The 12,968-nt window shown below is 40.1% G+C and overlaps 1 pseudogene across 1 annotated transcript; it reads left to right on the top strand.

The window, feature by feature from the left end:
- The first annotated feature begins 2,944 nt into the window (after positions 1-2,944).
- LOC117096754 lies at positions 2,945-9,240 on the top strand (annotated as a pseudogene). The gene is made up of 4 exons (XR_004442614.1): positions 2,945-2,961; positions 6,356-7,456; positions 7,799-8,140; positions 8,449-9,240. The product of XR_004442614.1 is annotated as a ubiquitin-protein ligase E3A-like (transcript).
- Positions 9,241-12,968: the final 3,728 nt, after the last annotated feature.

Raw genomic sequence — 12,968 nt, 5'->3', positions numbered from 1 at the left:
CGTATTACAAGATACAATCATTTTTCCCTTGGCGGTAGATGAGGCAATTTATATCTCTGGTTGTCTTAAACATCTCCTACAGCAAGTCAGTTATAGTTTAAAGTCAAAATGAAATCCTCTGTGGATTTGAATCATAGCTAGAAGCAAGGCCATCAAGTTAGGAGTGCTTGATTGAGCAAAGTTAAAAAAAAAGAAAAGGCTTAGAACACCTGAATTACAATGAATGGTAGTAATATGTCATTCATGGCAACTTCAGTATTCTCAAATATTTTGTTTGATTTGCTCAACCAATTCCTCATATTAAAATGGATTGATGGGGTGAGTCTTCCTAATTTTTACTTTAAATGGGGCTGAAAGTAGAAACTGTTGTAGAAATAAACAAGAAGCTGTTTAAGGAGACAACCAGAGGGAGAAGCAGCAAATAATCTTGGAACATGTAGGAGAAAGAGCAAGTCATCTCGCAAAATATGGTAAGAAAAATCACCATCCCTGCCCCAGCCCAAGTGAGAGAGTAATCCAGGATACCCAGAACACGGAAAAGGAGCTTCAAAGTCAACCAGAACAAAATTGGAATTCCAGCCTTGCCACTTTCTTTCTAGTTGCTGATCAACTTTGGAAACATGTCTTAGCCTCTTTGATTTTCATTGTTCTTATCTGTAGGATAAGGCTAAAAACTATCTCCATTTGCAGGACTCCTGTGAGGATGAATTGAGAATGTAAAGCACTTTGGAGTGGTTGGAACATACAAAACATTTGATAAATGATGTAGTGTTATTGTCTTAATGTATTTAATACAGTATATATTCTAAGATGTATATTAAAATATGCATGCTTTAAGATTTGACCTGAAAAATGAGGAATTATGCTTTATTATGTGAAAGTTAATAATCTTATGATAATTATGAAGAGTAACCATATTAATTCTTTTTTTTTTTTTTTTTGAGTCGGAGTTTCACTCTTGTTGCCTAGGCTGGAGTGCAATGGCGCGATCTTGGCTCACTGCAACCTCCACCTCCTGAGTTCAAGTGATTCTCCTGCCTCAGCCTCTCGAATAGCTGGGATTACAGGCATGCGCCACCATGCTCGGCTAATTTTGTATTTTTAGTGGGGATGGGGTTTCTCCATGTTGGTCAGGCTGGTCTCGAACTCCCGACCTCAGGTGATCCACCTGACTCGGACTTTCAAAGTGCTGGGATTACAGGCACAAGCCACTGTGCCCAACCCATATTCATTCTTACATAAAAATGCTGAAACTTGAGGTGATATCGATAAGAAAAAACATGGAGTTGGGGTCAGAAAATTTTCAGTTTCTTCTGATTGGTGGCTGAGAGGTTTGAATAAGTCACTATAACTTACTGAATTTCAGTGTCTTTATCCATACAGAGGGGATAATAACACTTACTTTTTAGACTTTTGGGAGGATTATAAAACAACTAATGAAGACTGCCTGGCATATGGTAAACAAAAAACACCTGTTCTCTTCCCTTTTCGGTATTATTCCGAGACTGCTATATAATCCTACTATATCTCGTAGTCACTTCAGAATACAGACAGAATATAGAGTCTCAAAATCTCACAGATAGCATATAACATATTGGAATCACCAAATTTAAATTTAAAATTTAAAAGTGAACCTGGTGAATATTTCAACTCCACTAACTGATGCATCAGGGCTTCTGATGTGTCCCTGGTAAGTAAGTCGCTAGGTAATTTCTGTAGTACTAGGCCCTTACTACCTTAGAACAGAGAGGCCATTCCTTTGAGGCAGTTTTAATTGTCAGAAAGTTCTTAATATTGAACGGAAATCTCCTCCTGGCAATTTCCCTTCAGTGGTTATAGTTCTAGATGTTGATCATATTCACATCGCAGCCCTTTGTGTATTTTAAGTCCGCTATCTTAGAACAGCACCTGGCCGATGGTGGGTACTTAGCAACTGTTTCCTCAGTGAATGAGTGAGTGGATGAATGGGACAAGAAATGAGAACCATTTAACAGTGTGAGTGCTTTACTGCCTATGCTGAGAACGTTAGCACAATTTCTTTTGCACAAAATGGTAATATATTGTATCAGTCATGGTACAATAAAGACAGCAGAACCATTATGAGTTTTACAGAATAAGGGATTTATCATAGGGATAAGGCCTTATACCATTATGGAAGGGCCTGGAGAAGTATAGTTTACAAGGAGGGTTGGGAGGATCAGAGAAATGTCTATAACTGTACCTTCTGAAATGCTAGTGCAAGTGGACAAGGACAGAGTTCACAAAGGAATATGCGAAGGCAGGGACAGCAGCTGAGGAGTGAAACTGGGAAGGAGCCTGGGAATCCTGTTGTTGCCTCTGCATCTGGTTATGGGCCTGGAAAGACTGTTGGCCTGTGTGTTCAGGCTTTCCAGAGAAAAAGAACCAGTAGGATCTATCTGCCTGCCTGCCTATCTATCTATCTATCTATCTATCTATCTATCTATCTATATCTATCTATCTATCCATCTATCTGTATATCATCTATCTGTGTATCATCTATCTATCTATCATCTATCTGTATCCATCTATCTGTCTATCATCTCTCTGTGTATCTATCTCTATCTATCTATCCATCCATCCACCCATCTTTCTATAGGTGGAATTGCCTCACGTGATTACGAAGTCTGGGAAGTCTTAAAATCTGCAGGGGGACTATGAAGCCTGAGATCCTGGAGAGCTGGTAGTGCAGATAAAGGCTGAAGGCAGTCTGTTGGAGAAGTTCCTCTTGCTCAGGGAGGCTGATCTTTTCGTTCAGTTCAAGCCTTTAATGTGTTGGATGAGGCCCACCCACATTATGGAAGGCAATCTACTTTACCTAAAGTTCACTGATTTAAATGTTAATCTCATCTCAAAACGCGCTCTGAGTTGACACATGAAATTACCCATCACAGTCAGCAAAGCTTGCAGTCAGGAAGAAGAGCTAGATACAGAGGAGGGAAAACATGAATGAGGGCTGGAATCTGCCAGCACTTCAGCCTCTATCCCTTGTTGCCCTAACAATAATGGTCTTTGAAGAGTCAATGGCTACCGTTCACTTCTGCCTTCCAAATCTTGCTCAGGTTTCCCAGAAGATAATTCTGGGAATCATAGTGCTAGTAGACCAGTTGGCATGCATAAAACTACATAGTCAACCCATTGTTAACTTGGCACCATATATACCTTTGTAACCTATATTTAACTTTCTAACACGTTGCAACCACCCCTCAAGCAACCTCACACCGGCTAACCTTCTTGCCCCAAAAGGATACAAAGTCTCATGTGTCATCTAATCCATCTCTGGGTGATGTTATTACACTTTAAGCTGCATCACACTTTTCCTTTGATATCTTGTCACCTGAATACTGAGGTATAACCAACTATTAGTACATCTGATGATCAATACTAGCTTAATGGGAGAAGGGGAAGAAAGGAACATAATTGGTTAATATATACACAAATATTCATATGAAAGTAAGAAAAACAATAGTCAAAATTACCAGTCTTTGTTTTTATAACTGGACAGACAGGCTTAACTGGTGTCATCATTGCCTTCTTCCTCTGCCCATTCCTGCTGGTCATCGTTCTTTCCTCGTGGGATAACTAAAAGTTTCATTCCGTATTATATAATATGATATAACTAGCTATAACTTCCCTGCCAAGTGTTGTCCCCAAGCTGGTGTCATAACTAAGTTTCCCAAAGGTTATTCAACTGTTCTATCGGACCAGTGGCTGATTGGGAGCATGGTAAAACTAGTCAATACTATACATGTGAGCTTATTGTCATACTTTATTTGATAGAATATGATCTCCTGGTTTGGAAACAAGGCTGTGTGTGACACTTTGATAATTAATGAGGCCTTCTCTGAGTCTACAAGAACTGATTTTGGCAGGAGCATTGTGGGCAGGGAAGGCACATTTACATGCAGAGTAAGTGTCTTTTCCAGTGAGAACAAACCACTGCCCTTCCATGGTGCCCCCAGATGACTAGAGGATTCTCTCAGGTAGTGAAGTTACATCAGAGATTCAGGGATGGGCTCTGCTGCTGGCAGATTGAGCAGTCAGCAGTGGCTGGATCAGATCCACCTTACTGAGTCCATATATAACCTTCAACTCTACCACCATGGCCAATTGATTAATGAGGTTGTTGGGCAAGAAGTGGGATGACGTGGAAAACAGCCAAATGGATATCCGTATACTAGGTCATCTTGTCCATGTTATTAATAAGATCCTCCTCTGCTGAGATAACTCTTCAGTGAACAGTCACATGGAATCTGAACATTTTTACACTGTGGGCATTCAGAGAACTCCATTTATATTCTCTTTCTCAATAATTATTTTGTTGTCATTTTTTCTAATCATGTTTTTCCTCCCACAGACTCTGCCCAATCAGTCAAATATTAAGGTACTTCCCATAAATCAGTGTAGATCTCTACCTGCTGGGAGGATTTCACTTCCTATTGTCCCTCACAGCCACACCTGGTGGACTGTGGTGCTATTGTTGTCTATTTCTGAGTGATGCTTGCATATCATGCAGAACCATCTAAATCAGGCCTAACATTTCCTTTTCAGTCAACTGATTATGAGGAACTCGCCACAAGACCACTTCTATTGTTACATGAAAACCACCCACTACGTTTAGTAGCTTAAAAGAATAACAATTTTATTTGATTGCTATTCTGTGAGTCAGGAATTCACAAGGTGCATAGTGGGAACAGCTTGCCTCTGCTCCATGTGATATATGCTGGACTAGACCACATCAGATGACTGACTTGAGATCATTACGTCTGGGGCCTCAGTTCTCGCTGTTGCTTGCACTCTGATTCTCCTTCGTATCCTCTCCTTCTGTTTGTGTCATCCTCACATCATCAGTCTGGAAGAATAGCTGTACTTCCACGGCTGTGCAGAGCTCCTAGTGGCAACAAAGCTGGGATGCCAGCCCTTCTAAAGGCTCAGTTCCAGAGCTGCAAAGCATCACTTCCACTGAATTCTAGTGTTTATAAAGTAACCTGGTTTATTCAGCATCAATCGAAGGTGCGAGAGCTACACCAGGGCATGAATTTTGGGAGGCATAATTCTTTGAGAAATTTTGGAATTTTTTTTTTAAAGAAAATGTTGTTGCCTACATAAAAATCGTAGACTGGGCCAGGCACGGTGGCTCACGCCTGTAATCCCAGCATTTTGGGAGGCCAAGGTGGGCAGATCACAAGGTCAGGAGTTTGAGATCGGCCTGGCCAACATGGTGAAACCCCGTCTCTACTAAAAATACAAAATTAGCCAGGTGTGGTGGTGGACGCCTGTAATCCCAGCTACTTGGGAGGCTGAGGCAGGAGAATCACTTGAAACTGGTAGGTGGAGGTTGCAGTGAGACTAGATCATGCCACTGCATTCCAGCCTGGGCAACAAGAGCGAAACTCTGTCTCAAAAAAAAAAAAAAAAAAAATCATAGCCCCATAGCTCTATAATCTATAATTTACATACAGAGGGATAATGTTTATAGCAATATTCAGGGTTTCTCCTAACATCATAGAAATACATTGATAGTGATAGCTCTTGAGTGAAAGGCAAATTCATTCTCTTGTTTCTCTGTTGGAAATACTACAGGAATGGTAAATGAAATGTCCCCAGCCGTGATCAACATATTTATTTTTCCTGCACTGCTCATTGGCTGTTATCAAACCTTTAGAATAAACTTGTTCAGCAAGTTTATTGGGCATTGCTTGGTGTCCCAAATTGCTAGCTGATATTTTAAAATCTGATCGCATGTGTTTTTCTTTCTCATCACCACTTGTGATCCTGTAGCTCTTTGGCCATTTAAACTAAGCCACAAATCTCAGGCTGTCAGTGAAGGGAAGACCAAAAAGAACACAGCGTGAATGAAGAGTCAAATCCTTAGCTTTTTGTTCTAAAATGAGCTTTTATAATTCTTAATAGAGTGACAGTATTTTGTATTTGTAAAATCTGAACTTTTTAGGGAAGAAAATATGTGGGGCTTTAAGGCAGTTATTGCTTGGAGGATAAGAATATAGAACTTATATCTTAAACAACAGAATAGAAGGAGATGTGAGATTACTAAGAGCAGTTTCCCTCCAAAAAGACTAAGTACAGTCACTTCGGAAAACTGTTCGGCAGTTTGTAATGAAGTGAAACATTCATCTACCCTTTGACCCAGCAAGTTTACACCTTGTCTAGGGACACATAGTGCTAGTAGATCAATTTACCCAAGAGAAATAAAAATATATGTCCGAAAGTATTTGTATGTAAACATCATAGCAATTTTATTCATAGTAGTAAAACATTGGGAATAATCTAAATGTCTGTTAGGTGACTAGATAAACAAGCTGTAAAATTTTCATATGGATTTTAAAGATGTGACTTACTTAACAGAAGAGAAGGTATATGAAATTCTTGAATTATGTAGAGAAAGAGGATTATTCCCCTTTTAATTTGTGTTACTGGAAGAGTTTTTTCTAGCACTGAGGCATTGGTACAGAGCTTCCGGAAAGTTAACACACCAAGGAAGAACTGAAGTCTCTTCAAGCAAAGGATGAGGACAAGGATGAAAATGAAAATGAAAAAGCTGCATCTTCTGCTGCTGCTATGGAAGAAGACTCAGAAGCATCTTCCTCAAGGACAGGTGATAGCTCACAGGGAGACAACAATTTGCAAAAATTAGGCCCCGATCACGCGTCTGTGGATATTGATGCCATTAATAAGGTCTACACCAGATTGCTCTCTAGTGAAAAAATTGAAACAGCCTTTCTCAATGCACTTGTATATTTGTCACCTAATGTGGAACGTGACTTGATGTATCACACCGTATACTCTCAAGATTCTAATTATCTGAATTTGTTCATTATTGTAATGGAGGATAGAAATCTCCACAGTCCTGAATATCTGGAAATGGCTTTGCCATTATTTTGCAAAGCAATGAGCAAGCTACCTCTTGCCCCCCAAGGAAAACTGATCAGACTGTGGTCTAAATACAATGCAGACCAGATTCGGAGAATGATGGAGACATATCAGCAACGTATTACTTACAAAGTCATAAGCAATGAATTTAACAGTTGAAATCTAGTGAATGATGATGATGCCATTGTTGCTGCTTCCAAGTGCTTGAAAATGGTTCACTATGCAAATGTAGTGGGAGGGGAAGTGGACACAAACCACAATGAGGAAGATGATGAAGAGTCCATCCCTGAGTCCAGTGAGCTGACATTTCAGGAGCTCTTGGGAGAAGAAAGAAGAAACAAGAAAGGTCCTTGAGTGGACCCTCTGGAAACTGAACTTGGTGTTAAAACCCTGGATTGTCAAAAATCATTTATCCCTTTTGAAGAGTTTATTAATGAATCACTGAAGGAGGTTCTAGAAATAAAGATTATACTGTTTTCAAAGTAGAAGCAGAGAACAAATTCTCTTTTATGACATATCCCTTTATAGTATATGCTGTCACAAAGAATCTGGGATTATATATATATATATTATATATATATATATATATTTTTTTTTTTTTTTTTTGAGACGGAGTCTCGCTCTGTCGCCCGGGTTGGAGTGCAGTGGCCGGATCTCAGCTCACTGCAAGCTCCGCCTCCTGGGTTCACGCCATTCTCCTGCCTCAGCCTCCCGAGTAGCTGGGACTACAGGCGCCTGCCACCTCGCCCGGCTAGTTTTTTTGTATTTTTTAGTAGAGACGGGGTTTCACTGTGTTAGCCAGGATGGTCTCGATCTCCTGACCTCGTGATCCACCCGTCTCGGCCTCCCAAAGTGCTGGGATTACAGGCTTGAGCCACCGCACCCGGCCTCTGGGATTATATTATGACAATAGAATTTACATGTACAGTGAATGAAGAATCACTGTTCTCTACAGCTTAGTTCAAGGACAGCAGTTGAATCCATATTTGAGACTCATCGTTAGATGGGACCATATAATAGATAATGCATTTGTCTGGCTAGAGATGATTACTATGGAAAATCCTGCAGACTTGAAGAAGTAGTTCTATGTGGAATTTGAAGGAGAACAAAGAGTTGATGAGGGAGGTGTTTCCAAATAATTTTTTCAGCTGATTGTGGAGGAAATCTTCAATCCAGATATTGGTATGTTCACATACGATGAACCTACAAAATTGCTTTGGTTTAATCCATCTTCTTTTCTTTTCCTTTTTTGAGATGTAGTCTCGCTCTGTCACCCAGGCTGGAGTGCAGTGGCACAATCTCCGCTCACTGCAACCTCCGCCTCCTGGGTTCACACCATTCTACTGCCAAAGCTTTCCAAGTAGCTGGGACTACAGGCGCCCACCACCACGCCCGGCTAATTTTTTTTTACCCTTTAGTAGAGACGGGGTTTCACTATGTTAGCCAGGATGGTCTCAATCTCCTTACCTCGTGATCCGCCCACCTTCACCTCCCAAAGTGCTGGGATTACAGGCGTGAGCCACCATGCCCAGCTAATCTATCTTTTCAAACTGAGGGTCAGTTTACTCTGATTGGCATAGTATAGGTCTGGCTATTTACAATAACTGTATACTGGATGTACATTTTCCCATGGTTGTCTACAGGAAGCTAATGGGGAAGAAAGGAACTTTTCATGACTTGGGAGACTCTCACCCAGTTCTGTATCAGAGTTCAAAAGATTTACTGGCGTATGAAGGAAATGTGGAAGATGACATGATGATCACTTTCCAGATAACCCAATGATGTATGATCTAAAGGAAAATGGTGATAAAATTCCAATGACAAATGAAAACAGGAAGGAATTTGTCAATCTTTATTCTGACTACATTCTCAATAAATCAGTAGATAAACAGTTCAAGGCTTTTTGGAGAGGTTTTCATATGGTGGCCAATGAATTGCCCTTAAAGTATTTATTCAGACCAGAAGAAATTGAATTGTTTATATGTGGCAGCCAGAATCTAGATTTCCAAGCACTAGAAGAAACTACGGAATACGATGGTGGCTATACCAGGGACTCCGTTCTGATTAGGGAGTTCTGGGAAATCATTAATTCATTTACAGATGAACAGAAAAGACTCTTCTTGCAGTTTACAGTGGGCACAGACAGAGCACCTGTGGGAAGACTAGGACAATTAAAGAAGATTATAGCCAAAAATGGCCCAGACACAGAAAGGTTACCCACATCTCATGCTTGCTTTCATGTGCTTTTACTTCCGGAATATTCAAGCAAAGAAAAACTTAAAGAGATTGTTGAAGGCCATCACATATGTCAAGGGACTTGGCATGCCGTAAAACAAAACAAAATAAAATTTAAAAAAAAGAAGAAAAAATTAAAAACATTTAAAAATAAAACAAGAGGGATAGATTTTTGGTGGTAATAGTGTCCCAGTACAAAAAGGCTGTAAGAAGACCACAGTAGTCACCTATGTCTCTGACTCCCTTCTGGGAACATGTGGGCTGGAATAGCAGATTTCAGCTACATGTATGAACAAATCCTGTATTATAATTTTTTAAGTGAAAGTGTTACATATTCTTTCACTTGTATGTACAGAGAGGTTTTTCTGAGAATTTATTTTAAGGGTTAAATCACTTTTGCTTGTGTTTATTACTGCTTGAGGTTGAGCCTTTTGAGTATTTAAAAAATAAATACCAACAGAACTACTCTCCCAAGGAAAATATTGCCACCATTTGTAGACCACGTAACCTTCAAGTATGTGCTGCTTTTTTGTCCCTGTATCTAACTCAAATCAGGAGCTATATATATATTTTTAATGATTTGCTTTTGAAACCTGAAATTTTGCAAACAGTGTGATGCAATTACTGCTGTTCTAGCCCCCAAAGAGTTTTCTGTGCAAAATCTTGAGAATCAATAAAGATGGATGGGAGAAATTGGAAAAAAATGTCATACAATGCAACATAATGGAATAAATTACTAATAGTGCCACATGCATGCATGTTAAAAACATGACGCTGAGTGGATGAAGCCAGACCCCAAATAGCAACCACTGCATGATTTCATTTATATGAAATTCTGGCACACTCAGAATTAATCTGTGATGATGGAAATCAGAAAAGTGTTTGCCTTGGAGTGATGATTGATGAGGGAGTGGGAAGCATAAGAAAAATTTCTGAGGTGATAGAATATTCTATATCTTGATAAGGCTATAGGTTACAAAAGTGTATATATTTGTTAAAACTCATTGAATTGTTCATACACTCTATGTAAGCTATACCTTAGTGAAAGAAAGGAGATAAAAGTCTATTCAGCGGAAGCGAGGAGATTTGGAGAGAAAGTACACATGGTTTGCATGCTAGTGTGTTTGGAAGACACCTCTTTCCCCAGCCTTGCTGACCACACTTTGTTTCTCTTGACCCAAGAATGTCCAACATGGCATCGGAGACTGTATGGCTAAGGTGTCCGGGTAATGAGCTGAGAGAGTCTAACAGAATCCAGCCGATATGGTTAGCTGTGTTCCCACCGAAATCTCATCTTGAGCTGTAGCTCCCACAATCCTCATGGTTTGTGGGAGGGATCTGGTGGGAGGTAATTGAATCATGGGGATGGATTTTTTCCCATGATGTTCTTGTGACAGTGAATATGTCTCGTGAGAACTGATGGTTTTATAAAGGACAATTATTTTGCACACACTCTCTTGCCCATCGCCATGTAAGACGTCCCTTTGCTCCTCCTTCCCCTTCCGCCATGATCATGAGGCCTCCCCAGCCATGTGGAACTGTGAGTCCATTAAACCTCTTTTTCTTTATAAATTACCCAGTCTCTGGTATTTCTTCATAGCAGTATGAAAATGGACTAATACACCAGACCTCACTGTGTATGAGGTAGAGCAAAGAAAAGCCACTTAGATTTCTCCAATCCCTTCTTCTATGTCCTCTTTTCCTATTGGAGGTGGGTTGCAGCATTCTGTGACAGAGCTAGTGAACCTAAGGCAAACTTGATTGGGTTTGGAGGAAGTCAATTGTGGATGCCAAGTCCAGTTGCCTCTTACACCTGGTGCCAGGACGATGCAAACCCACCCACCAGTAAAAACCATTCCCAGGGAGAAAGGAGCTGAGGAACACAGGCTTGAATTGACTGAGTTTAATATTGAGTCACTACATTTTAAAATGGTAGCAATTGAGTTTAACTTGAATGACAAGGTTAGGTGTTTCAATCGTCAAGGAGAAATATGTTTTCAAGAGCCAAGTTGATTTTAGTTAAGCAAAGTCTTCTCAACCTCAGTAGATGCTCAGAGCCATTTATAAGAATTTTCCGGCCGGGCGCGGTGGCTCAAGCCTGTAATCCCAGCACTTTGGGAGGCCGAGACGGGCGGATCACGAGGTCAGGAGATCGAGATCATCCTGGCTAACACGGTGAAACCCCGTCTCTACTAAAATATACAAAAAATTAGCCGGGCGAGATGGCGGGCGCCTGTAGTCCCAGCTACTCGGGAGGCTGAGGCGAGAGAATGGCGTAAACCCGGGAGGCGGAGCTTGCAGTGAGCTGAGATCCGGCCACTGCACTCCAGCCTGGGCGACAGAGCGAGACTCCGTCTCAAAAAAAAAAAAAAAAAAAAGAATTTTCCTCTCTCTTTCCTTCTCTCAAATAAACATTAATAACTTAAGGCTATAATTGTGAGAGGAAATCCTACAGCACCTACCAGTGGGCATGTGAGCTCAGCTGAGGTGGCAGGGAAGAACTCCAGACATGAAATTGATAGAATTACAAAAATTAAAATGCAGCAACATTTAGAAATATGAAACTAACCATGAAAAATAATTTTTGCAGTTATAGACCAAAATATGATTTTTTTCAAGGATGAATGGTATCTGGAAAAAAGCACTGACAATTTAAAAATGAAAACTAAAAATTACTTTGTTAGCAACATTTTACAGATTTTTTTTAAAAACGGAGCTTAAACATATTTTTATTTGATACTCTGATAATTTCAATTATTTGCTTCAGTGGGCAATTCATCTGGTAATTTTGAATGAATTTTTAATATGGAAGCCTGCACTTACTTATGGAAAAACAACCTTTCATGTAGGGCATTGTAAAGCTTCCGTTACTGATCTATATGAACAATTAAAATTATTTAGAGCATGTTAGCTAATGACATGGAAACAGAGAAATGTTAGCTGCTGAGCTAGAGGAGGGTCTCTTATTGCGATTGTGTTTTCTCAGTCTAATTCCTGCATTCCTCTGAGTTTCTATAACTGAATCCATGTATTATTTTTCCAAATTGAACTAGTTTTTTTCTGATAATTTCTTATGAGTGTTTCAATCACCTTTCAGGCAAAATGCAGTGAATCATGGTGTTTTAAGCACCCCAGGAACATGAATTTTCCAGAAAGTGGAGAAGCTGTATTGTTCAGGAATGATATGGTTTGGCCATGTACACCCCCCAAATGTCATCTCTTGATTTGTAGCTCCCATGATTCCCATGTGTTATGGGAGGGACCTGGTGGGAGGTGATTGAATCATGGGGGCAAGTCTTTATAATGCTGTTCTCATGATAGTGAATAAGTGTCATGAGATCTGATGGCTTTATGAAGGGGAGTTTCCCTACACAAGCCCTCTTTGCCTCCCACCTTCCATGTAAGATGGGCTTTTGCTGCTCCTTGCCTTCCACCATGATTATGAGGCCTCCCTAGCCATGTGGAACTGTGAGCTCATTAAACCTGTTTTTCTTTATAAATTACCCAGTCTCACATATGTCTTTATTAGCAGCGAGAGAGTGAACTAATACAAGGGACATTGAGGCACTGACTACCCTCGCCTCCTGGAGGAGGATGGGGCCTTGCTAGTGCTAATTTGGGTTCAAGAAGCAGGAGAGCTTGATGTTTGTAAAAGTTTTGTTAAAGGGTAGCACACAGATTTTAATGTACCTCATTTATTTTAATATAAATGCTTCTGAAATGATGATATATAAGCCATGTATATTAAAAGGTCAGTGACTTGACAGTTTTCCAACCAGACCTTACCTTGAGCCAAAAAAGTCAATGGTGACTACATGCCCTCC

This window comes from Trachypithecus francoisi, unplaced genomic scaffold (assembly GCF_009764315.1).
Source record: "Trachypithecus francoisi isolate TF-2019V2 unplaced genomic scaffold, Tfra_2.0 Lachesis_group14, whole genome shotgun sequence".
NCBI classification, from domain to species: Eukaryota; Metazoa; Chordata; class Mammalia; order Primates; family Cercopithecidae; genus Trachypithecus; species Trachypithecus francoisi.
The sequence above is the reverse complement of the archived record's forward strand: the minus strand, read 5'-3'. Positions and strand labels throughout refer to the sequence as shown.